Here is a 23297-nt window from a genome sequence, read left to right as displayed (position 1 = left end):
AGGCTGCATGGAGCTATGATTATGCCACTGCACTCCAGCCAGGGTGACTGAGTGAGATCCCATCTCTTAAAAAAAAAAAAAAAAAAAATGCCATGGAGGCTATGCAAGACAATGTCAAGGTCAAGAAACCATATTTTGTCACCTAAAATTCATTATCTCCTTCAACAGAAATATTTACATTGTATCCCAGTGTATGGCTAGATTCCCTTTCTCAGTGTCCTTTGCAATTAGGTGTGTCGGTGACTGGTTTTCAATAGGTTGTGCACAGAAGATACTTAACTTTTCTGCACCAAGGATTTTAAGCAGTGGGTATGATTCATCCTTAATTACTCTTCCTTTTTTTCCCAGCTAGGTGCAGAGAATGCCAAGACCCTAGGGGATAGTGGGATGACAAGACTGTAGGAGCTATCTGCCAACCAGAACACATATCTTGAACTGTTGTGGGAGCAAGAAACAAGCATCTGTTGTATTCGCAGCCTGGTACGTCATGTAGCCTATTAGTTCTAGCATCTTGGTCTACTCTAGATAATGTAGAAAGCTATTTAAAGTGTTGTTGATGATAAAATGGTGGTAAAATGGTAGTAAGAATTGGTTGGCAGGGATGAGACTGATAGAGGATATGGTGACAGTTTGAGTGAGATGGCTGAATCCATGAGACTGATTAAGTGACTCCATGCAGACGGTGAAGGAGAAGGAAAAGGTGATGATGGCTCTAAGGTTTTGCATGGGTCATTGGTGATATCATTCACTAAGGAAGGAAGTCTATCAAGGAGGGCAGGAGACAAGGAACAGAAGCAGTCAGGGAGTGGGAAAAGGGAAGTCATGATGTGGTTGAGGTTGAGGCGTCAGTGGAAAATCTATATGGAAAACTCTGGTTTGCAGGTGAACATTTATGTGTGGAGGTCAGGACAATGGGGTCTGAGCTGAAACCCACGTGTTGATGAGGTAACGACACACAGATGATAACGGTAACAACTGGAGCATCCAGGAAGACGTAGTGGGCCAGAAGCAGACCAACGGCTGACTATGAAGGAAAATCAACATTCTAAGAGGGGAGAGCCTTAAAATACCTAGACATTAGCCTGTAAAGGCTCATGTGACAAAAGACCCAAAAAATTCACATAAATTTGAGACATACAAATCTTAAATAGAGACATTTATCATGTTTGTAAATTGGGGTATCAAGATTGCAAAGAGATCGATTCTCCTAAATTGATGTATAAAATCAATGCAAACGCAATACAAATTATAACAAGACTTTTTCATGGAATTTGGTGAAGTCATTCTAAAATCCGTGTAAAACAGTAAGTATGTAAGAGAGGCTAAGACAATTTTCAAAACAAACAAAAAAAAATCCAGAGTGTGTTTGTGTGAGAATTGTGTGTGGGGAAGGGATGGGGGGACCATAGCCCACTAGATGTGAAGGTGTTACAAAGCCAGAGTGACTAGGAGGGTGGTATAGTGGGGGATTACACAAATGAGCATAGGGCCCAGACATACATGAATACATCCAAGGGAATGTAGCATTAGGAAAATGTTTTATTTGTGTAAACAATTTACATGTAACCACTGCTTTGAACCATTCACACAAAACCAAATTGCAGATGGTATAAAGACCTATACATAAAATAAATAATAAATAAAGGCCTTGAAAGCACTGTAGGAAAAAAATCAGAAGATATATACTGGTAACCTTAGTTGGAGGAAGTTCTTTATTAGACAAGGCACAAATGCAAAAATCAGAAAGGAAAGCCATATTGTTTGAAGTACAATAAAAAAATCTTAACGGCAAAATATGTAATAGTTAAAACTCATGGACAGGGAGAAACATTTGTAATATCCATAATAAAGAACACATGTCTAGATGAAGGCTGTCTTAAAAATGCCTAAAAATAACGAGGGCAATGCAAATAGCAAAAAAGATAAATAAGCAAAGGACAGAACAGATAATTCACAGAAGCGAGATCACAAATGGCTTAAAAGCAAATGAAAATGAACTCAACAATTGGCACACAGAGAAATGCAAATGAAAACAACGGGATGCTATTTTACAGTCATCAGAATGGCAAATATTAACAAATTTTATGCTATTTCACATTGGCAAGTAGGTGTTATAAATAAGCATGCTCACAAATTGTAGTGTAAATTTGTATGTCTATCTGAAAACCATTTTGGAATATCTATTAAAATGTAAATACCCACCCTAGAGAGACACAAATGTGCACAAAAAGTATACACATACAGAGAGCTCAATGCAGCTTTATTTATGATCATGAAATATTAGAAATATCTTACATGGTCATCATATGAGAATTTTAAAACTGACAGTGGAACATAGATGCCATGTAGCAGGTAAGAACAGGAAAAAAAAAAGAGCTTAGTTTATATTAACTGGCATTAAACAATCTTTAAATAAAAAATTATTACCTAGAAAAAAATGTACAGTATAATTCCACTTAGAAAAAACAGGACCCAAAGCACTATATATTCCTATAGAAATATGCATTTCATCTGTGGCAGGACCAGCCGCAGACAAAACTCCTCAGACACCGAGTTAAAGAAGGAAGGGGTTTATTCGGCCGGGGGCATCGGCAAGACTCCTGTCTCAAGAGCCGAGCTCCCCAAGTGAGCAATTCCTGTCCCTTTTAAGGGCTCAAAACTCTAAGGAGGTGCATGTGAGAGGGTCGTGATTGATTGAGCAAGCAGGGGGTACGTGACTGGGGGCTGCATGCACCGGTAATTAGATCAGAACAAAACAGGACAGGGATTTTCACAGTGCATTTCTATGCAATGTCTGTAATCTATAGATGACATAACTGATTAGGTCAGGGGTCGATCTTCAACTACCAGGCCCAGGGACTCAAAGTGATCCTCAGTTCTGGCAGCTGTGTGCTCACTGGAGACTTTAGCAGGAATTATTTCCATGGAATATAAAGAATGTAAACCATAAATAAAGTCCTAAGTCTCCCTAATCAAATAAACAAATTCCCTCTGGGCCAAGGGTATCCCAGTGGTGCCGGGCTGTCTGCTTGTGGATTTCATTTCTGCCTTTTAGATTTTACTTTTTCTTTCTTTGGAGGCAGAAATTGGGCATAAGACAATATGAGGGGTGGTCTCCTCCCTTACATCTCTGTATGTGAAGGCAGGAGAAATGTCTGGAAGGAAACAAATAAAGCATTACCGATTACTGACTTAAAAGGAAGAGGCTGAGGCATGTCATGTTATTTAGAGAGTTTACTTGAGCCTAAGAGAGGACAGCTGCCTAGAAGGCTTAGCCCCAATTAACCTTGGATATGAGCTCCTTTCTGCCTTTGTTACAAGCAGGCTTTTAAATGGCAAAAAAGGGAAACACAGAGTGGGCTAATACAAAGTTGTTTGTCAGGAATTTTCACTGGTTTTCAGAAATAACAATGATTAGTGATACACTGCTGGGTTATGGTATGGGTTATACTGTCCAGTGCAGCATTATTAGGTTAATTTATAGTAATTTGTGGCAACAGCAAGCAGTTTCAACAGAAGAATACATAGCTCCAAGGGCAGAGTGGGACATAGTTGCTGTCTCATTTTAATGTCTCTCTGGGCCTGATATTTTGTTTTAATTGTATAAATTTAAGGAGTACAAGTGCAGTTTTGCTACATGAATATATTGTACAGTGGTGAAGTCTAGACTTTTAGTGTAGCCATCACCTGAATCATGTCCATGATACTAATTGAGTAATTTCTCACCCCTCACCCACTCTCCCACTCTTCTGAGACTCCAGGGCCTATTACTCCACACTCTACATCCGTGTGTGCACATTATTTATTAATAGCTACCACATATAAGTGAGAACATGCGTTATTTGGCTTTCTGTTTGTAAGTTGTTTCACTTAAAAATAAATGGCCTCGGCCAGGCCCAGTGGCTCACTCCTGTAATCTCAGCGCTTTGGGAGGCCGAGGTGGGCAGATCACCTGAGGTCAGGAGTTCGAGACCAGCCTGGCCAACATGGTGAAACCCCATCTCTACAAAAATACAAAATTAGCCGGGCATGATGGCAGGTGCCTGTAATCTCAGCTACTGGGGAGGCTGAGGTAGAGAATCACTTGAACCTGGGAAGTGGAGGTTGCAGTGAGCAGAGATTGTACCACTGCACTCCAACCTGGGCAACAGAGCGAGACTCCATCTCAAAAAAACAAATAAATAAAATAATAAATAAATAAATAAATGGCTTCCAGTTCCATCCATGTTGTTGCCAAAAAAAAAAAAAAAGTCATACGACTTTATTGCTGAATAGTATTCCATTGTGTATATATACCACATTTTCTTTATCCAACCATTTGTTGAGGACACAGTTTGATTCTGTATCATTGCTGGGCCTGATCATTTAAAAGGACTCACATTCCTCAAATGAAAATTACTTTTTCAGCTGATGCCAGTGGTTGTCTCTGGGGAGGGACCTGGGCAATTGAAATGGCTTGTTAAGGAGAACTTTACCCTTATCTGCAATGTTTAACTTGTACACTTATAGAAATGTATTAATTATATAATTTAAAATTCATCACTTAACATGTGGGTAGAGAAAAGGCAGCATGTGAAGGAGACAGAGCAGAAGCAGATGGGGACGATGGGAGGATGAGTGCTGTAGTAGAGCTTCAAGAAAGAGAAGGGAACCAGCAAGTGCTGCTGGCAGGGAGGGCCAGGTGAGGGGACTCAAAGTGATCCTCAGTTCTGGCAGCTGTGTGCTCACTGGAGACTTTAGTAGGAATTATTTCCATGGAATATAAAGAATGCAAACCATAAATAAAGTCCTAAGTTCCCCAATCAAATAAACAAACTCCCTCTGGGCCAAGGGTATCCCAGAGAAACCTGGGACAATTCAGAAGAACTGAATTCCCATGGGTCATGACAGGAAGTGAGGTTAGGCATGCCTCGTTATACCCCTCCTTTTTGGAGTTTAGGCACAATGGACCAGCATTAACATTAAAACAGTGATCGGCTGGGCATGGTGGCTCACGCCTGTAACCCCAGCACTTTGGGAGGCTGAGGCTGGCAGATCACGAGGTCAGGAGATCGAGACCATCTTGGCTAACATGGTGAAACCTCATCTCTACTAAAAATACAAAAAAATAGCCAGGTGTGGTGGCAGGCGCCTGTAGTCCCAGCTACTCGGGAGGCTGAGGCAGGAGGATGCTGTGGAGGCAGGAGGATAGTGTGAACCCAGGAGGCGGAGCTTGCAGTGAGCCAAGATCATGCCACTGCACTCCAGCCTGGGCAACAGAGTGAGACTCCATCTCAAAAAATAAAGAAACAAAACAGAAAACAAACAAACAAAAACAGTGATCATAGGACAGGCAAAATGACTCTTTGTGGCAATAAGATCCATCATATTCAACCTGACTCTGCTGTAGCATCACTTGACAGACAGCAGACCCTGAAAAAAAATCAAAGTAGTTTACCCTAACAGATATTTCTTTGACATATTTTTAAATGGCCCTGCAAAGTCGTCTTTGGCGGGGAACATTTTGCATCTGTAGGGAATCTCCATTAATGCAGCCAGGCCTTTCCCTGACCTAGGAGAGATTAACTGAAAGTCTAATGCCTTTCAGGGTCTGAAAAGAGACAGTTACCATCTATTCTCTCTGAAGCTTGCCACCTATGAGGCTTCATCTACATAACAAAAACCTTGGCCTCCATGATCCCTCTTATCTTAATTCAAGCATTTCTTTCTACTGACTTCAAGTCTTTAGATGAAGCCTAACTTTCAACCAATTGCCAATCAGAAAAATCTCTGAATCCACCTGTGGCCTATAAGCCCCCACTTCAAGATATTCCACCTCTTTAGGCTAAACCACTGTACACCTTTCATGTATTGATTTGTAGTTTTACCCACAATTTGTGTCTCCCTAAAATGGGTACAACCAAACTGTATCCTGACCGTGAGAAGTGTTTGAACCAGAGCAAATCTATCTTGAATAGGGGTTGGGTAAAATGAGGCTGAGACCTACTGGGCTGCATTCCCAGTCCGTGAAGGCATTCTAAGTCACAGTGAGAGACAGGACTAGCTGAAATTTCCTAGGCCGACTAAGAATCCCTAAGCCTAGCTGGGAAGGTGACCGCATCCACCTTTAAACACCGGGCTTGCAACTTAGCCCACACCCGACCAATCAGAGAGTTCACTAAAATGCTAATTAGGCAAAATAGGAGGTAAAGAAATAGGCAATCATCTATTGCCTGAGAGCACAGTGGGAGGGACAAGGATCAGGACATAAACCCAGGCATTCGAGCCGGCTACAGCAACCCCCTTTGGGTCCCCTCCCCTTATATGGGAGCTCTGTCTTCACTCTATTTCACTCTATTAAATCTTGCAACTGCACTCTTCTGGTCAGTGTTTTGTTACGGCTCAAGCTGAGCTTTCACTCGCTGTTCACCACTGCTGTTTGCCGCTGTCACAGACCCACCGCTGACTTCCATCCCTCTGGATCCAGCAGGGTGTCCACTGTTCTCCTGATCTAGTGAGGCGCCCATTGCCACTCCCGATCAGGCTAAAGGCTTGCCATTGTTCCTGCATGGCTAAGTACCTGGGTTTGTCCTAATCGAGCTGAACACTAGTCACTGGGTTCCACAGTTTTCTTCTGTGACCCATGGCTTCTCATAGAGCTATAACACTCACCTCATGGCCCAAGATTCCATTTCTTGGAATCTGTGAGGCCAAGAACCCCAGGTCAGAGAACACAAGGCTTGCCACCATGTTGGAAGTGGCCCATTGCCATTTTGGAAGTGGCCTGCCACCATCTTGGGAGCTCTGGGAGCAAAGAGCCCCTGGTAACAATAGGATGAGATACGAGGTTGGCATAAAATACAGGTCATAAAGACCTTGCTGATAAAACGGGTTGCAGTAAGTAAGTGGCTAAAACACACCAAAACCAAGATAGTGAAGAGTGTGACCTCTGGTTACCCTCACTGCTACACTCCCACCAACTTCGTGACAGTTTACAAATACCATGACAATGTCAGGAAGTTACCCTACATGGTCTAAAAAGGGGAGGCATGAATAATCCACCCCTTGTTTAGCATATCATCAAGAAATAACCATCAAAATGGGCAACCAGTAGCCCTTGGGACTGCTCTGTCTATGAAGTAGCTGTCAGGCCTCTGAGCCCAAGCCTGCACTTATACATCCAGATAGCCCGAGGCAACTGAAGAACCATAAAATAAGTGAAAATGGCCACTTCTTGCCTTAACCGATGACATTACCTTGTGAAATTCCTTTTCCTGGACAACGAGTCTCAGAAACTCCCCCACCGGGCACCTCGTGACCCCTGCCCCCGCCCGCCAGAGGACAACCCCCTTTGACTGTAATTTTCCACTACCTACCCAAATCCTATAAAACTGCCCCACCCCATCTCCCTTTGTTGACTCCCTTTTTGGACTCAGCCTACCTGCACCCAGTTGATTAAGAAACTTTATTGCCCAGACAAAGCCTGTTTGGTGGTCTCTTCACATGGATGCACATGGCAGCAGCCATTCTTTTATTCCTTTACTTTTCTAAAAAACTTGCTTTCACTTTATGAGACTTGCCCTGAATTCTTTCTTGCATGAGATCCAATAACTCTCTCTTGGGGTCTGGATCCAGACTGCTTTCCTGTAATTTCACCACCTCAGACACACTTCCTCAGAACCTGTTGAGACTGTTCCCTGGGCCGTGGTCTGTCATATTGCTCAGAATAAATCTCTTTATAGTATTTTACAGAGTTTGGTTTTCCTGTTAATATAACATAAGTCACATTGGAGGGAGTTGAAGAGAGGAAATTGAAGTAAGGAAGTACAGATAGCAAATATAGACTACATTTCTCAAACTTTCACTCAGCAGGGAGCAGTTGGAGAAGAGGCTCTGTTTTGCAAAGATTCTGAAAGTTGAATGCCCTGAGGAGAAGGAGCCAGTGGAAAAGTGTGTCATGTTAGTTCATGTGAAGAGACCACCAAACGGGATTTGTGTGAGCAATAAAGCTTTTTAATCACCTGGGTGCAGGCGGGCTGTGTCCGAAAAGAGAGTCAGCAAAGGGAGACAGAGGTGGGGCCATTTTATAGGATTTGGGTAGATAGTGGAAAATTACAGTCAACGGGGTTTCTTCTCTTACAGGTAGGGGTGGGGGTCACAAGGTGCTCCGTTGGGGAGGTTCTGAGCCAGGAGAAGGAATTTCGCAAGGTTAATCCCTCAGTTAAGGTGGGGCAGGAACAAATCACAATGGTGGAATGTCATCAGTTAAGGCAGGAACCGGCCATTTTCACTTCTTTTGTGGTTCTTCACTTGCTTCAGGCTATCTGGATGTATACATGCAGGTCGCAGGGATATGATGGCTTAGCTTGGGGTCAGAGGCCTGATAAAGTGGGTATGGGAAAGAGGGGGTTAACTGGCAAAATAGGGTCGTGCATGAACCCTATGGGCCTGGGGAGACTGACAAGAAGGGGCAGCCTCCTCTGACAAGAGAGCAAAGAAAGGAAGGACAGGGTCAGTGGCATTAGGTTTGTAAGGGTATGGAGTGGAAAGTTTGTGAAGTAAAGCCAGGCAAGATTTTCCACCAAAAAACTGTACAACGGAGGAGATAGAATTTCAATATTTACATGAAGATTCACTGTTAAGACATTACAGGTATATAAAAGTATATTATCATGGGTGAGTGATGACTATTGGACTGCTGGCGCAGAGGTAAAAGAATTTACCAAGACAGTTGTAAGTAAAGAAAGGCAGATTTATTAGAGAAAGCATGAAAATATATTGCGAGAAGGCAACGGGCAGACCAGCAGAAGAGGAGCTGACTGCAAGGACCCAAAGGCTTGCAGGGAATTTTATAGAATGGTTCTTAGGGTGCAGAGTGCTATGTACAGTACTGGTAACACCTGAGGTAGTGCTTCTTTCACGGGGGCACTAGCTGCAGGGGCTCTGTTCCTGCAGACCCCTGTTGGCGATGGATGAATAAAGTACACTGACACACAGGTATTCTGCTTTGCCAGGCCAGCTGAGGGTGCCAGCAGCTTATAGGCTCCAAGCTGAGTTCTGTAAACAGTTGCGACTTGCCCCATCAGAAAGTGAGACTCGCATTTACTCACTAAGACTAATTAACCAAAGTTGTGAGTAAACACCACTAGAGGGTAAAGATTAAAGGTCAGGTTCCCAGGCCTAAAGCAAACGCCATTTTCAGGTAATAAACTTCTGCCAACCCCGGAGTAGGAGGCAGTAAAGTACCTGCAGTAGGACAAAGGTTAGCCTTAAGCCCATATAAGTAAACAGGTTAGTAAGATAAACTTCCCACATTCCTTTGTACTTGCACCCTAATCTTTCTGGCTCTTGTAAAGAGACCCTGGCTGCCTTCAGCCCAGCAATCTGAAGCTACGCAAACTCTCAGGCCTTCCAAGATAGTTTTGGGTCTATTTGTATAATTATCTCTAATATTTTTCCCACCAGCCTAATTGAACACCAACAAACACCAAGGTTGCAGTGAGCTAACTTGCAATGGTGATATCTGGGTGCAGGAAGATAGTGAGTTATTTGCACAGGTGGGCTATGCATCCTGAACCATGAAGAAAAGGAGGCTTATAGCTTATGTGCCTTTCTTTCTGCTTTCCCTTAGTCATACCAAACTAACTCTTTTTCCCTAGTTAGGATTCCACATATATGTGAGGAGCTTCAACTGCTTCACTTGTAAATTAGAGGTGATTCAAGTTCATCAAGTAATTACTGACTACCCTCTATTTTTTAAGCAGAATGCTAAACACTAAAAAGGTGAAGATACATAAGATGTTGCTGAAATATTTTCTGGTTACAAAAGCAATTCATGATCATTGAAGATCATTTAAAATATGGAAAGTTACAATGTAAAAAACAGAAATCATCCGAAATCTCAGTTCTCAAAAAAAGAAACTGGATATTTTTCTTTCTGTGTTTTTTATGCACATGCATTTTTTCTAATAAGATAAGATGACATTATACTTAGAAATTTCTATCCCATTTTCCCCTCCTTGTTATTAACTATTTTTGGAAATGTCATTTTAATTTCTGGATAATTGTGCATCATGCAGATGCATCATAATTTATTGAGTAAGCATGATCTTAATGAAATACATAATATCTACTTAAATTCAACATGAGGAGCTTATGCTCTAATACTCCATAGAAAGTAAGAATTAGAAAATTGAAGTAGAGAATCAGCTGGTCGGCCAGTAAATATTGGCCCTACACTTTATGCTAATATTTATTCACATTTTTCCTATTATTTTTTGACCAAAACAATACACAAATTCTGTAAAATATTTAAAGAAGGTTTATTCTGAGCCAATATGAGTGACCATGGTCTGGGGAACAGCCCCAAGAGGTCCTGAGAAAGTGTGCCCAAGGCAACTGGATTACAGCTTGGTTTCATGCATTTTAGGGAGACAGAACTTGTAGGTAAAAATAATAAATCAATACATGGAAGGTATACATTGGTTTGGCCTGAAAAGGAAGGACATCTTTAAGTGGGGGATACTTCCAGGTCATAGGTGAATTCAAAGATTTTCTGATTAGCAACTGGTTGAAAGAGGCTTCATCTAAAGACTTGAAGTCGGTAAAAATAAATGCTGGAATTAAGATAAGGGAGGTTGTGGAGGCCAAGGTTCTTGTTATGTAGATGAAGCCTCATAGGTGGCAAGCTTCAGAGAGAATAGATGGTAACTATCTCTTTTCAGACTCTGAAAGGTATCAGACTTTCAGTTAACCTCTCCTAGGTCAGGGAAAGTCCTGGCTGCATTAATGGAGATTCCCTACAGATGCAAAGATGACTTTGCAAGGCCATTTAAAAATATGTCAAAGAAATATCTGTTAGGGTAAACTACTTTGATTTTTTTTCAGGGTCTGCTGTCTGTTAAGTGATGCTACAGCAGAGTCAGGTAGGATATCTGTATCTTGTTGCTGTAAAGAGTCTGTTTTGCCAGTCTTATGATCTCTGTTTTAATGTTGGTCAGATGTGCCTAAACTCCAAGAAGGCGAGAGTATAACAAGGCATGTCTAACCTCTCCTTCCTATCATGACCAGAAATTCAGTTTTCCATGTTTCTCTGGGATCCCCTTAGCTAAGAGGGTATCCATGCAGTTGGTTGGAGGGCTTAGAATGTTATTTTTGGTTTACACATCTTTTCTCTAAAGTAAAAGATAAATTCTTTAAATTTATTGGCTGGTCATAATCTTTCTGTTTTCCTGTTGACTGATGTAGACAAAGAATTTGGGAAGTAAAAATGCAAAGTGTATACCTCCACCAGTCCTTGTCTGCACAGTACCCGTCCATATTAAGCAGGGCTGGTTATAGAATTTGTAGGGTCCAGGGCAAAGAAAAAAAATGAAAGAAAGAAAGTACCAGTAAAGGTACTAAAATGCACATTTCTTTTCTTTCTTCCACAGTTTCTCTCTCTCAAGTTGTTCTGGTATTTTAAAATTTGTCATTTAATGATGTTCTAAGTAATAAAAATTATGTTATTAGCATTAATTTTGCCATTCATATTTATGTTATTGAATGCTAGTTTTAAATGCAAATGTAACAGCATTTAACTGATATGCCAAATCACCAAGATTACACAATTCTTATTTCTTAGCTCATATATGCATATGTATTGAGGGAAATAAAAATACTTCACCCCCAAAAATACTTTTTTGACATATTTTGAGGTGACTATTCACAGAGACTGCAAAAAAGAAATAAAATCGTCTTTGCAAAAATTGTGATAGTGAAAAAATTATGGCAGTGAAAAAATTAGGACAGTGAAAGAGATCTGACCTAACCAACTCCATCTTGTTCTAACCTCCAAGCTGCCCTTGTTCATTCCCAGGCATAGGCAGAACTACATTTTGGAGAAACTTATAGTTTAACTTTGAAACAAAGAGGACAGCCCTTGCCTGCAACAAATCTCCTTTCCTGGGGACTGGACTGCCTTTGTAGGACTAACAAATTAGCCACAAGATTTGAAACTTCCCCAATTACTTCTGCAGATAACGTCACTAGTATAGAACCAAAGATTGGCCTTTTGAGATGTCTTTTCAGGTTTTAGCATTTCTGACTACTGATGGGTCCACCCAGACCCATTAACCTGTCCTGTGGTCCCACCGAGAAGTGGACTCGGTGCACACAAGGACCATTTCCCATACCGCTGTGATTACGCTCCATCCAATCAGCAGCACCCATTCCCTAGGCACCACCTCCCCGCAAACTATGCCTGAAAAACCCTAGCCTTCAAATTTTCAGAGACTGATTCGAGTAATAAAACTCCAGTCTCCCAATTCAGCCTGTTCTGCATGAACTAAACTCTTTCTCTATAACAATTCCTCTGTCTTGATAAATCAGTTCTATCTGGGCAGTGAGCAAAATGAACCCGTCAGGTGGTTACAGAAGTAACCTTGAAAAACTGTTTTCTGTGGGGGAGATTAGCTTTTTAGAGACTCTGCATTGATGCCAACAGGCTAGCAAAGATTATCTGGGAGTCTGACACTTTAAAAGGTCTGAAAGAAACATTTGGCATCTCTTCTCTCTGAGAGCTGCCTGTTATCCACATAACAAGAGCACCTTTGCCAGCCACATCTCAACCTCTCTCCCTCTCACAACCTGTTTCACCACCATAATCTGATTTACTAAGCTCCAAGCCCCTATTTTTTCCTGTAACCTCGAGATGGCATGAAAGCATCAACTATCTGCCCATTTCCTTGAGTTCTATCATTTTGTAGGGCTCTTCTGCATGTTAATTACCTTTCCTCCTATTAATCTGCCTTTTTTTGTTGAATTTTCGGCCAATTTTCATAGGGTGTTTGCCCTTTGCAAACAGTATTTTGTTCTTAGCAGAACAGTGAAAACTGCACAAAACTTACTCAACTGTTTCTGTGTCACTTCTGAATAAGTACAATTGCTATCAGCACTCTTCACTTTTGGCTTACTGATGAGCAAGGAAGGACAGAAAGAAAAAGAGACTATAGTTGCCCTATCTTTCTTTTTCCTTCTACGTCATTTTCAACATAAGTGGTTGGCTAATATAGGGAAGTTATTGCACAAGTAAGAAAGATTATAAAAGGATTTCTTGGTCATTTGGGTTTCTTAGAACTCCATTGTCTTCTTTCTATATTCAAAGCAAGCTCTGATTTGAACAGAAAGTGTGGCTTCTCATGGCTGTCATAGTCTTTACTTACTCAGGCATGGACATAACATATTTACTGCTTTGAGTCTGCCTGATTCCCACGAATTCTGGCTCCACTAGAATTCTGTACTCATGGGACCTTGAGAATGCTGTATGTGAATGGGGTGGCAAGAAATGGGAGTGGACATGAATATCTTCTGCTCATACACATGCTGCATTAACCCATCCACTTCACTTCCAGACACCAGTTGAAAGACAAAATTGTTAGGAGTTTCTAGATGAGGGCTAACAGTAGAGCAGTAAGCCAAGCCGGGGGCTTGTATTAGTCCATTCTTATGCTGCTAATAAAGACATACCCAAGACTAGGTAATTTATAAAGGAAAGAGGTTTAATTGGCTCACGGTTCAGCATGGCTGGGGAGACCTCAGGAAAGTTACAATCATGGCAGAAGGGGAAGCAAATATGTCCTTCTTGAAGATGGCAGGAAAGAGAGGCATGAGAGCCGAGTGAAGGGGGAAGCCTCTTAGGAAACCTTCAGCTCAGGCTGGGCGTGGTGGCTCAAGCCTGTAATCCCAGCACTTTGGGAGGCCGAGATGGGCGGATCATGAGGTCAGGAGCTCGAGACCATCCTGGCTAACACGGTGAAACACCGTATCTACTAAAAAAATACAAAAAACTAGCCGGGCGAGGTGGCGGGCACCTGTAGTCCCAGCTACTCGGGAGGCTGAGGCAGGAGAATGGCGTGAACCCGGGAGGCGGAGCTTGCAGTGAGCCGAGATCGCGCCACTGCACTCTAGCCTGGGCGACAGAGCGAGACTCCGTCTCAAAATAAAAAAGAAAAAAAGAAAGCCTTCAGCTCTTGTGATAACTTACTATCACGACAACGGTTGAGGGAACCACCCCTATGATGGAATTATCTCTACCTGGTCCGTCCCACGACACATGGGGATTATGGGAACTACAATTCAAGATGACATTTGGGTGGTGACACAGCCACCCCATATCAGGGCTCCTCTGAACATGAGCATTGGACAACCATACAGGCCACATGCTGATGAAGCCAGTCGTGATGTTAAGGCATGGATACTGGCCAGGCCTGTCTTGATCATGTGTTTGCTTGGACTAAAAGCAAGTTTACTGTGAAGCTAGCAAACCTTAAGCTTCAGAGACTCTCATCTGCCGTGGGGTTCACCAGCAGGGAGCTGATGGGAGCCATAGAATGTTCTGGGTGGAAAGGAAAAGCCAGGGTGAAATGAGGAGGCATCTCTCTGTAGATTTCTGACAAATCTAAAGAGATCTGAGAAGAATAAGGCCTGGAATTTCTAAATTCCAGTAATTTGTTATGAATTCTTTATACATTCTTAAAAAAATCACTTTTGAACTCAATTTTGTAATTTTTTTCTTAAAGAGATGTCCCGAATGATACTAGCTTCAGGCCTCATGATACCTAGATCCATTGCTGTGCTGAACTTGGTAGTGAAAACCTATTTGACTAATTTGTTTGTTCTCCTCCTACTAATCAAAAACCCAAACTGCGGGAGCCCTGTGCTTCATTAACTTTACACCTGCTGCACTTGCCCTCCAGACACAAAACAACATTTTATTTCCATTCAAGGAATACCCTGCTCCTCTCCTCCCTCATGCCACCATTTCATTTCCACCAGGGGTCCACATTTGCCACTGAAGGCTGTCGCCATTCCTGTAATGATAGTACCACTGTTTACTTCGGTGACACACACTATGTTTGCAAGATTGTTCCTGAGTGCCATAGGGCCAAAAATAGCTATTTCTCCAGGGGAAAAGACTTCAAACCTCTTCTCTTTAGGATAATCCAAAATCTATTTAGCTAGAAAAACCTAGGAAATTTAATAAGTTTCTGAACATTGGCATCAAGTATTAAAAACAGAAACAAGACCTTCCCTAGGTAAATAACAAACTTCACTGAGCTGTGAGTCAACAACTTTGGACCTACTGAATGTGACAAATGAGATCTAGGTAGGGCTGTCAAAGAGAAATGGGCAGAAATGAAGTCTGGCCACCCAGAAGGGAGAGGGTAGGGTGGGTCTGGTGAATTTCAAAAAGAGCTCAGAAAACTGTTGAATCAAATATTAGACATACAGGTCGATATCAATTTTGATTCTTTAAGTTTGTCTGCCTGTGGCAAAAATTCCAGGCGGCTGGGAAGGGACAGAGAGACATGATCTAGTCTCTGATGAGAGGAAGAGGCAGGAAGTAGTTAAGTTGGTCTAGTGTGATCACACTTTCAACAAAACAAGAAGAATTTCTCAGGAACCCTGGCAACTGAATTTTGATTTAATGATTTGGACATTTAAGTTTGTAATCTTACCAAAATGGAGCACTGAGGTATATGGAATTTGAGCCCCAACTTTCCACACCTACAGTACGAGTGTAGGTTTACAACCTCACTGTGGTTTCAAGGTAGGGAGAGTGTTCTTCCCTACCCCTTAACTTTGAATCTCACCATTTGACTTCCTTTGGCCAGTAAGATGTTGGTGAACATGGTTCAGACAGAGACATTCAGATATGTTTGTGCCTTTGGGCTTGTATCCACTCAGTGTGGTGGCCTGCCACGAGCAGAACATGTTCCATGTTCTTCCCTGCCCTCAGTTCGTGTCTGAGAGGGAGGCACATGGAGCCAACCACGTGTCCTGGGCGGTTCCTAAATTAAGAGGCATGAGAGGCATGTGGTGCCACACTAAACCCTAACGAGCCAGGAGTCCAGCCAAGCTCAGCTAGATTGCAGTCAACCCACAGACCTGAAACTATACAAATACATGTTGGCTTTTTCTGCCAATGAGTGTTGAGCGTTTTTATGCATAATTATTGTGGAACTTGCTGACTAATACTGAAAATGGGGTACTGCCATAACAAGAACCAAAATTTCTGGAATTGGTTTTGACAATAAGAGGCAGAAATCAAGCCAACTGCCATGGAAAGTTAAACAATGGTAACCCACACACCATGTAGTGGAAAAGCTTTTGGTAAAACTGCTTGCCTTTGGGGCTCTGGAAAAAGAAAACGTACCTTAAAAACTTTTAGTTTTGGGTGAGGAAATAGGAAGGAAGAATGTTGAAAGCAGAAACTGGTTGCTACTAGATGCAATTTGTAAGGTACTGCAGGTAAGAAGAGAGAAACTCAGAAAAGAACCAGTCAGTTTGCAAACAGAACCGAGAAGGACATTAGGGAGTTCAGAAATTGCAAGGCAGAGTTACACAATGAAATTGTTTCTTACAAAATAAAAGATGTGGCCATTATAACAGAGCCTCAGGGTGCAGACCAAACCCAAGGTGCTGCTAATATGACACAGCCTTGGAGTGAACAGTGCGTCAAGGGTAACATCCTTTGTTAAGACATCTGAAAGGCTTAAGATGGCATCTAGTAGGCAAGTGGGCAAAGAGACTCTTAGAAAGGTTATAAGACTTGTTCCCATAGAAGTCTGATGTCTCAAAAGTACCCATAATTAAGGTTAGAGACAGCGTAGCTTGAAAGGCATTGTGGCTGTCCCCTTTCCCAAATGGAGTTGACTAAAATCACTTTCACAGAAAATCCACATTTGTGAGAGAACTCTATTGGCGAAACTCCTGCTAGCCTGATGAAAAGACATGAAGACTGTTAGAGACGTAAAAAGACCTCTTGGGCAGGTGCAGTGGCTCACACCTCTAATCCCAGTGCTTTGGGAAGCTGAGGCAGGAGAACTGCTTGAGGCCAGGAGTTGGAGACCAGCCTGAGCAACACAGTGAGACCCTATCTCTACAATTTTTTTTAATTAGCCAAGCATGGTGGCACACACATGTAGTCCCAGACACTTGGGAGGCTGAGATGGGAGTATCATTTGAGCCTAGGAGCTCCAGGTAAAAGTGAGCTATGATTGTGTCACTGCACTGTAGCTTGGGCAACAGGACGAGACCATGTCTAAAAAATAAAGAACTTTGCCCTCCAGTTTTCTTTCTTTCTAAAATTTATTTATTTATTTTACAGAAGCATCAGGTTAGTGAAAATTTTGTCATTTGTTTATTTTTACAAAATGCCCTCCAACTTTCCATGGTCAGAAACCCTATATGGAAATCTGCTTATTGCCAAGAAGGGCATATGTATATATATACACACACACATAAGTATATATACACATATAGATACTTATATATATACACACTTATATATATTTTGTATATATATTTATTTTATATTTTTAAATATTTTTATTTATATTTTATATTTATTTTATACATATATTTATATACATATATATTGTATTTATACAATATAATACATTATACATATATTATACAATATAATATATGTATTTATAAATATAAATGGCTTTATATGTAAAACATATCTATAATATATACTTATTTATATATTTATATATAAATAAATATGTATAAATATGAATGTTTTATATGTTATATAAATATAAACTATATACTTATATATTATACATAGTATATCTTAAATATATATTACACATATATATTTGTATATAAAATCTGGACCTGATGAGGATCAGGTTTGGTGTCAAATGCTGTGATTGGATGAGACTTCTGTGGGTCTAATGATGGAAGTGAGTGCATTTTGAACGTGGGGGTTTACGTTAATCATTGGGACTTATAGGGCAGACTGTGATAAACTAATTGCAGGTCCCAGTTCTTCACTCCATGGTGGCAATGTCTTATATCCACACACTTGCCATCACCGTGGCCTCTGAGAGGGTGGATACACTTCCCTGCATCTTGACTTTAGTCTTTGTCATGTGGCTTGCCTTGGCCAGTGAGATGGTCATTGAAAGAATGTGAGCAGGCATTTGTTCCTCTGGTTAGACTTTTACTCATGTGCTCCAGTGAAAAACATTCCCAAAGTGAACACTTTAGCTGCTCCCTTAGACTGGGCCCAGGACTGAAACCCATGGAGCAGATTATATGCACCAGGGATCTGCTGGTTTTAGAGGTATGAGACATGGATGGAGAGAACCTGAGTGCACTAGAAGCTTGGTGCTCAGAACTGAGAGCTCCAAGGCAGGAGTCCAGCCTATCTCAACCTGCTGACCTTTGATTACGGGAAGAAATGAGAATTTTTTAAGTCACTGAGTTTTGGGGGTTTTGTTATCCAACATTGCTGCAATAATAGCTTAGTAATACAAGTGACATTGGGGTACTATATCAAAGCTGTTTTTTAGACTAATGCTTTAATTTCAGCGTGACTAGCATTATTACAGAAGCACCACACTTCCAAACTATGGTAGCCGGAGTGCCCAATCTTTTGGCTTCCCTGATTCACATGGAAAGAGAAGAATTGTCTTGGGCCACACATAAAATACACTTACACTAACGATAGCTGATGCACACACACACACACACACACACAAGGCAAAACAATCTCATAATGTTTTAAGAACGTCTTTGTGTTGGGCCACATGTGGCCTGTGGGCCATGGGTTGAACAAGCTTGGTCTAGAAGCTTTCATAAGTATCCGGAATTTCTATGTTTGGGAATTACTATCAAAAGAAGACATGCAGCTGTATCACTAAAATCGGTTTCGGATCAGAAACATGAACACAAATTATCCCAACCTGATGTAATTAAGATGACCTTTGCATGTGCTCTTCCTCCATGGCGTTTCTCTCCCGGCACATGCAGCCAGATGGTATTTGGTGCAGACAATGGAAGTGCCAACCCAGATATTAACAAAAGACAAAAAGTGTTAGCACTTAACACTAAGTTGTAGGTTCCACCAGCTTTGGTGACTGGCTACCTCTTTGAAGGCATGGTTGAGAAGCCCTAATTGCAACTGTGCTGGTAGGACTTTTCCTTAATCATAGTTTTGATTTCTGCAGGCTTTTTTCTTATTTCTCTCATTTTTCCTTTTTTCTAAGCAACCTGTTCTTATTTTATGGGTGCAATATCTTTCTTGTTTCTCTTGGTATTCATTATCATTTGTTTTGTCGTTTTCGTTTTCTTCTTTTGTCTGTGCTGTCTCTGCTTTCTCCAAGTTACTTTTTTAAGGCTGCTGTGTTGGTTTTTCTCCTTTTTGTTTCAGGTTTTCTTCAAATGCTGTGGTCCTTAACTGTCCACTCCTGTATAAGAGTGAGGCACTAAAAGGCTGACTGGAAGCTCTATGCGTTTGATAGGACTGATTGACTAACGGACTTTCTTCCTGGGGATCACCTGGGATGTTGGGTCAGTGAGCTGAACTTTTCACTGGGGGACCATTAAATGACAGCAGGTGGAGACTTTTTCTCCACAGCAGGCCATTCAGTTTCTCCAGAGAGGAGTTTTCAACATCTTGCCTGAGAGAGTATGTTCTGGCCCGTGTGTCATCATGGAGCGGAGTTAGCGGAAGCAAGTTGACATTTTCTGGGTTCAATATAAAGAAACTCACTGTCCCACCTGCAGTCTCACAGTCTCATCCCACATCCCTCTCCACCCAGTGTCACAGAGTTCTAGATTTCTCCAGTTAAGTTTTTCTAGAAAATGAGTCTCTGTTCCCTTGCAGGGAAGAAGAAGGAAAGTTTCAAATAGCAGAGGTTTGGGGAGGGCCAACAGCCCTGGGTATAACCCAAGTTCCCTGTTTCCATCCTCTTGTGCCCCACATGCTACCTCTAGCTAATGAGCCTGTGGGGTCTTCTGGGGAACCCACAGCCTCACTCCCATGGGACCTCCCTAATGAAAGGACTGGCATGTAGCTCACTCTGTCTCCAATCATCCAACCTTTTTCCAAATTCCAAAAGTAAGTTTGACTCTTTCATATGCTTTTGTCTCCTCTCTTATTATTTTTGCTCTTTTGGGATAGTAATTTTGAAAATTCTTTTTCATTTCCTTCTAGCAGGGCTTTGGCAAAGAAAGGACCTAAACATCCGTGGTCCATTTGCCATATTGAACCAGAAGTCAATTTACAACTCTGCACATACTCTCTGAAATTCCTAGTACAACAATGTATGTAAAATAACCACTCAGAATAAACTTGTCAACAAACATAGGTATGAAAACATGAATATAGCCCTATAGGTTTGTGTGGCTGTGTGTATGCATGTATGTGTGGAACTATATCTCCTCTAAGTAGTGCCTAGGCTTATCAGGCCATATACATTTATGGAAAAATTGCAATAGCTGCAAACTTCCATATGTTCAGTAATGGAAGAGCATTTTCAAACTGACTCCTGGTTATTTGTTTCCATCATTTTAGTTAAGTATGATATGTTAAATGTTCCATCATTTTAAATGTTAAATATTCCCTCATTTTAGTTAAGTGTGCCCTGTCTGCTGTTCACCACAGCCCCTGTGTTCCAATTAAGAGAAGCCAAGGAAGTAATCTCTTGATGTTTGCCAAATTGTCAGCCACTGGGGTGCTGTCAGCCACTGGGGTGCTGGACCACTTCTGGGTTCTATGCAGGTATGTACAGAAATGCCCTCTTTCCATCTCCATGTCCTATTTTATGGTTTTGTTGTTATTGTTGTTGTTTTGTTTGTTTGTTTGTCTTTTGAGACGGAGTCTCCTCTGTCGCTGAGGCTGAAGTGCAGTGGCACAATCTCAGCTCACTGCAACCTCTGACTCCCAGGTTCAAGTGATTCTCCTGTGTCAGTCTCCTGAGTAGCGGGGATTACAGGCGCACGCCACCATGCCCAGCTAGTTTTTGTATTTTTGATAGAGACAGCATTTCACCATGTTGGTCAAGCTGGCCTCAAACTCCTGACCTCATGATCCGCCTGCCTTGGCCTCCCAAAGTGCTGGAATTACAGGCATGAGCCACCGTGACCCGCCCCTATTTTATGTTATATAGACTTCAAGTCATCACTGCTTATGCCTAGAGTCTTAAGTCATGTATATGAGAACAGTTCCATCTGTCTCAGCCCTTATGTAGAGTTTCCAAAAAATCTCTTAGGAAAACAGGTTGCTTACCTCTGTGGCTCATCTTCTTAATTATAGTTGCTGAAATGCAGTCCAAAGGGAGAGAGCAGATGCCATGGTTCTTGTCTCCTCTGCTGTCTTCATTCCTCTTCTCCTCCGGAGACTTACCCATCACTAAACTCTTTCACTTCTCCAGATTTAAACAAATCCCATTGCATGTTAGTGGATGCTACCACAGAAACCGGCAATTAGAGGGGAGGTTATTTATAGTAGGATAGCTCAGCCTACCATCAACCCTCCATATTGCCTGAAAACATACATGTGTATGTGTGTGTGTATTTGTGTGCACATACATGGGTGTTTCTTTCCAAATTGTCCTATGCTTGGGGCTGGTGGTTAAAGAGATAAAGACTTTCTTTGGTTGATTCTTTGGTTGATAGTTTTCAACAGTCTCTTTAGAGTGTTGGACAGTAGAGTATATTTTCTAGATAACCCTTTTATTATTTAATTAAAAATTTCCTGCAAGGGTAAAGAAGATGATACGTAACTAAAGCAAATGTGCATTCTGTTTGCTGAGATTAGAGATTGACATGACTTTGAGTTGTCCTACAATGTCATGATTGAGCTATGGGCACATGGTCCGGTTTTTCTTTAGTGATGACACAGTAGGGCCTGTAAGAAAACTAGGTATGCTAATTCTTGTGAAACCTTGGATCAACTTGAAAGAGAAAGAAGAAACCATAGGGCAAATAGGTATGATTTTCAGTGCACTGAAAACTCTAGCAAGCAAATATTGATTTCAGTGCCTAATCCACAAATGAGTATATTGATCCTGTCCTTTTTTGTTGAAGTTGCCAAGTTTCATTTTCTACTCAATTGACGACTATAATTTAGGAGTAGGTGGTGTGATTAAGTGAGCTGGTGCAAGTCTAATGACTTACTTTCAAGACCCCATGGTGTGCTCTGACTTTTGAAAAATCTCAATATCGTTTAGGCCCAGAAGGATAAGGAAACTTCATTGATTCTTTTAACAGTGGTATATTAAAACATTACCAGCAATCAAAAGGGACCTCATTAGAAAAAAATTTAAATGATGACATCCTTAGGAGGCATTTTTGTTCTCCAAATTGCTGAGTTTTTTCTCTTGCTTCTCACAGCAATAACTCTGATATTCCAAAGAGGAAAACGAAAAAAGTAGCTCAAACTATCTCATGTTGGCCTTTCATGATATATTACAACAGTTGTGGGGATAAAGTTGAAACTGCCTCTGCAAAATCATGGCAGTAAGAGAAAGATGACATAGTTGATTCCATCTTGCTTCTGATTTTCAAGTTGTCCTTGATCCAACCTAACTTTGGGAGGAATTTAGTTTATAGTTTAACTCAAAAGCAAGGATGATAATAGGTCCTCCCTAAAACTAATGTCCTCCTTGTTCAGGGACTGAAAACACCTTTGTAAAACTAATGAGAGGTCACAAGATTATGGGAAGAGGAGGGATACACTTGAATGCAGGTTCCTGGTATCTTTGGAAATTGTGTCGTTAGAATAGAGGAAAAACTTCCACAGAGAGATGATGCATCCATAAGGATTACTGTCCCAATATCTAGCAGAACAGGAATTAATTGCATGACCTGAACTAATAGAATACTGAAATAATCTTTTTATAACTTTTTGCTTAAAACATTGCTGATTCTTGGCTCATGTCTGTAATCTTAGCACTTTGGGAGGGAGAGGCAGGTGGATTGCCTGAGCTCAGGAGTTTGAGACTAGCCTGGCCAACATGACGAAACCCCCTCTCTACTAAAAATACAAAAAATTAGCCGGGCATGGTGGCATGCACCTGTAGTCCCAGCTACTTGGGAGGCTGAGGCATGAGAATCACTTGAACCTGGGAGGCAGAGGTTGCAGTGAGCCAGCCAAGATCATACCGCTTCTCTCCAGCCTGGGCGACAGAGTGAGACCCCGTCTTAAAAAAAAAAATCAAACAAAAAACAAAAAAACCAAATGTTGCTGATTCTTTTGTTTTGTTTTGTTTTTTTCAGCATCAAGCAAGCTTCTTTTGAGTAATTTACAGTTTTTGACAATTGAGTAAATACTCCCGTGAGCAAAATTTGAAGCATATTTTTTTCTCTCTACCTGATTTTGAGGCAGGATAGGTAGTCAAAGAAGTGACCATGTCCTCAGGACACAGCAACCATGGTGACCATACAATTAACACAATAAGCCTCATCATTCGGGTTGCAATCGAGCTCATTCAAGCAAAGCGATCTTCAGAAGGGTTCTGAAGGGTGTACTGTCTATT

The 23297-nt window shown here is 41.3% G+C and overlaps 1 long non-coding RNA gene across 1 annotated transcript; it reads left to right on the top strand.

The window, feature by feature from the left end:
* The first annotated feature begins 341 nt into the window (after positions 1-341).
* LOC135968493 (uncharacterized) lies at positions 342-23297 on the top strand. The gene is made up of 3 exons (XR_010583357.1): positions 342-480; positions 20392-20539; positions 23038-23297. It is a non-coding gene; the product is annotated as an uncharacterized lncRNA (long non-coding RNA).

Source organism: Macaca fascicularis, chromosome 1 (assembly GCF_037993035.2).
Source record: "Macaca fascicularis isolate 582-1 chromosome 1, T2T-MFA8v1.1".
In the NCBI taxonomy this organism is placed as follows: Eukaryota; Metazoa; Chordata; class Mammalia; order Primates; family Cercopithecidae; genus Macaca; species Macaca fascicularis.
Note: the sequence above shows the minus strand (reverse complement) of the source record. Positions and strands in the feature narration are given on the sequence as shown.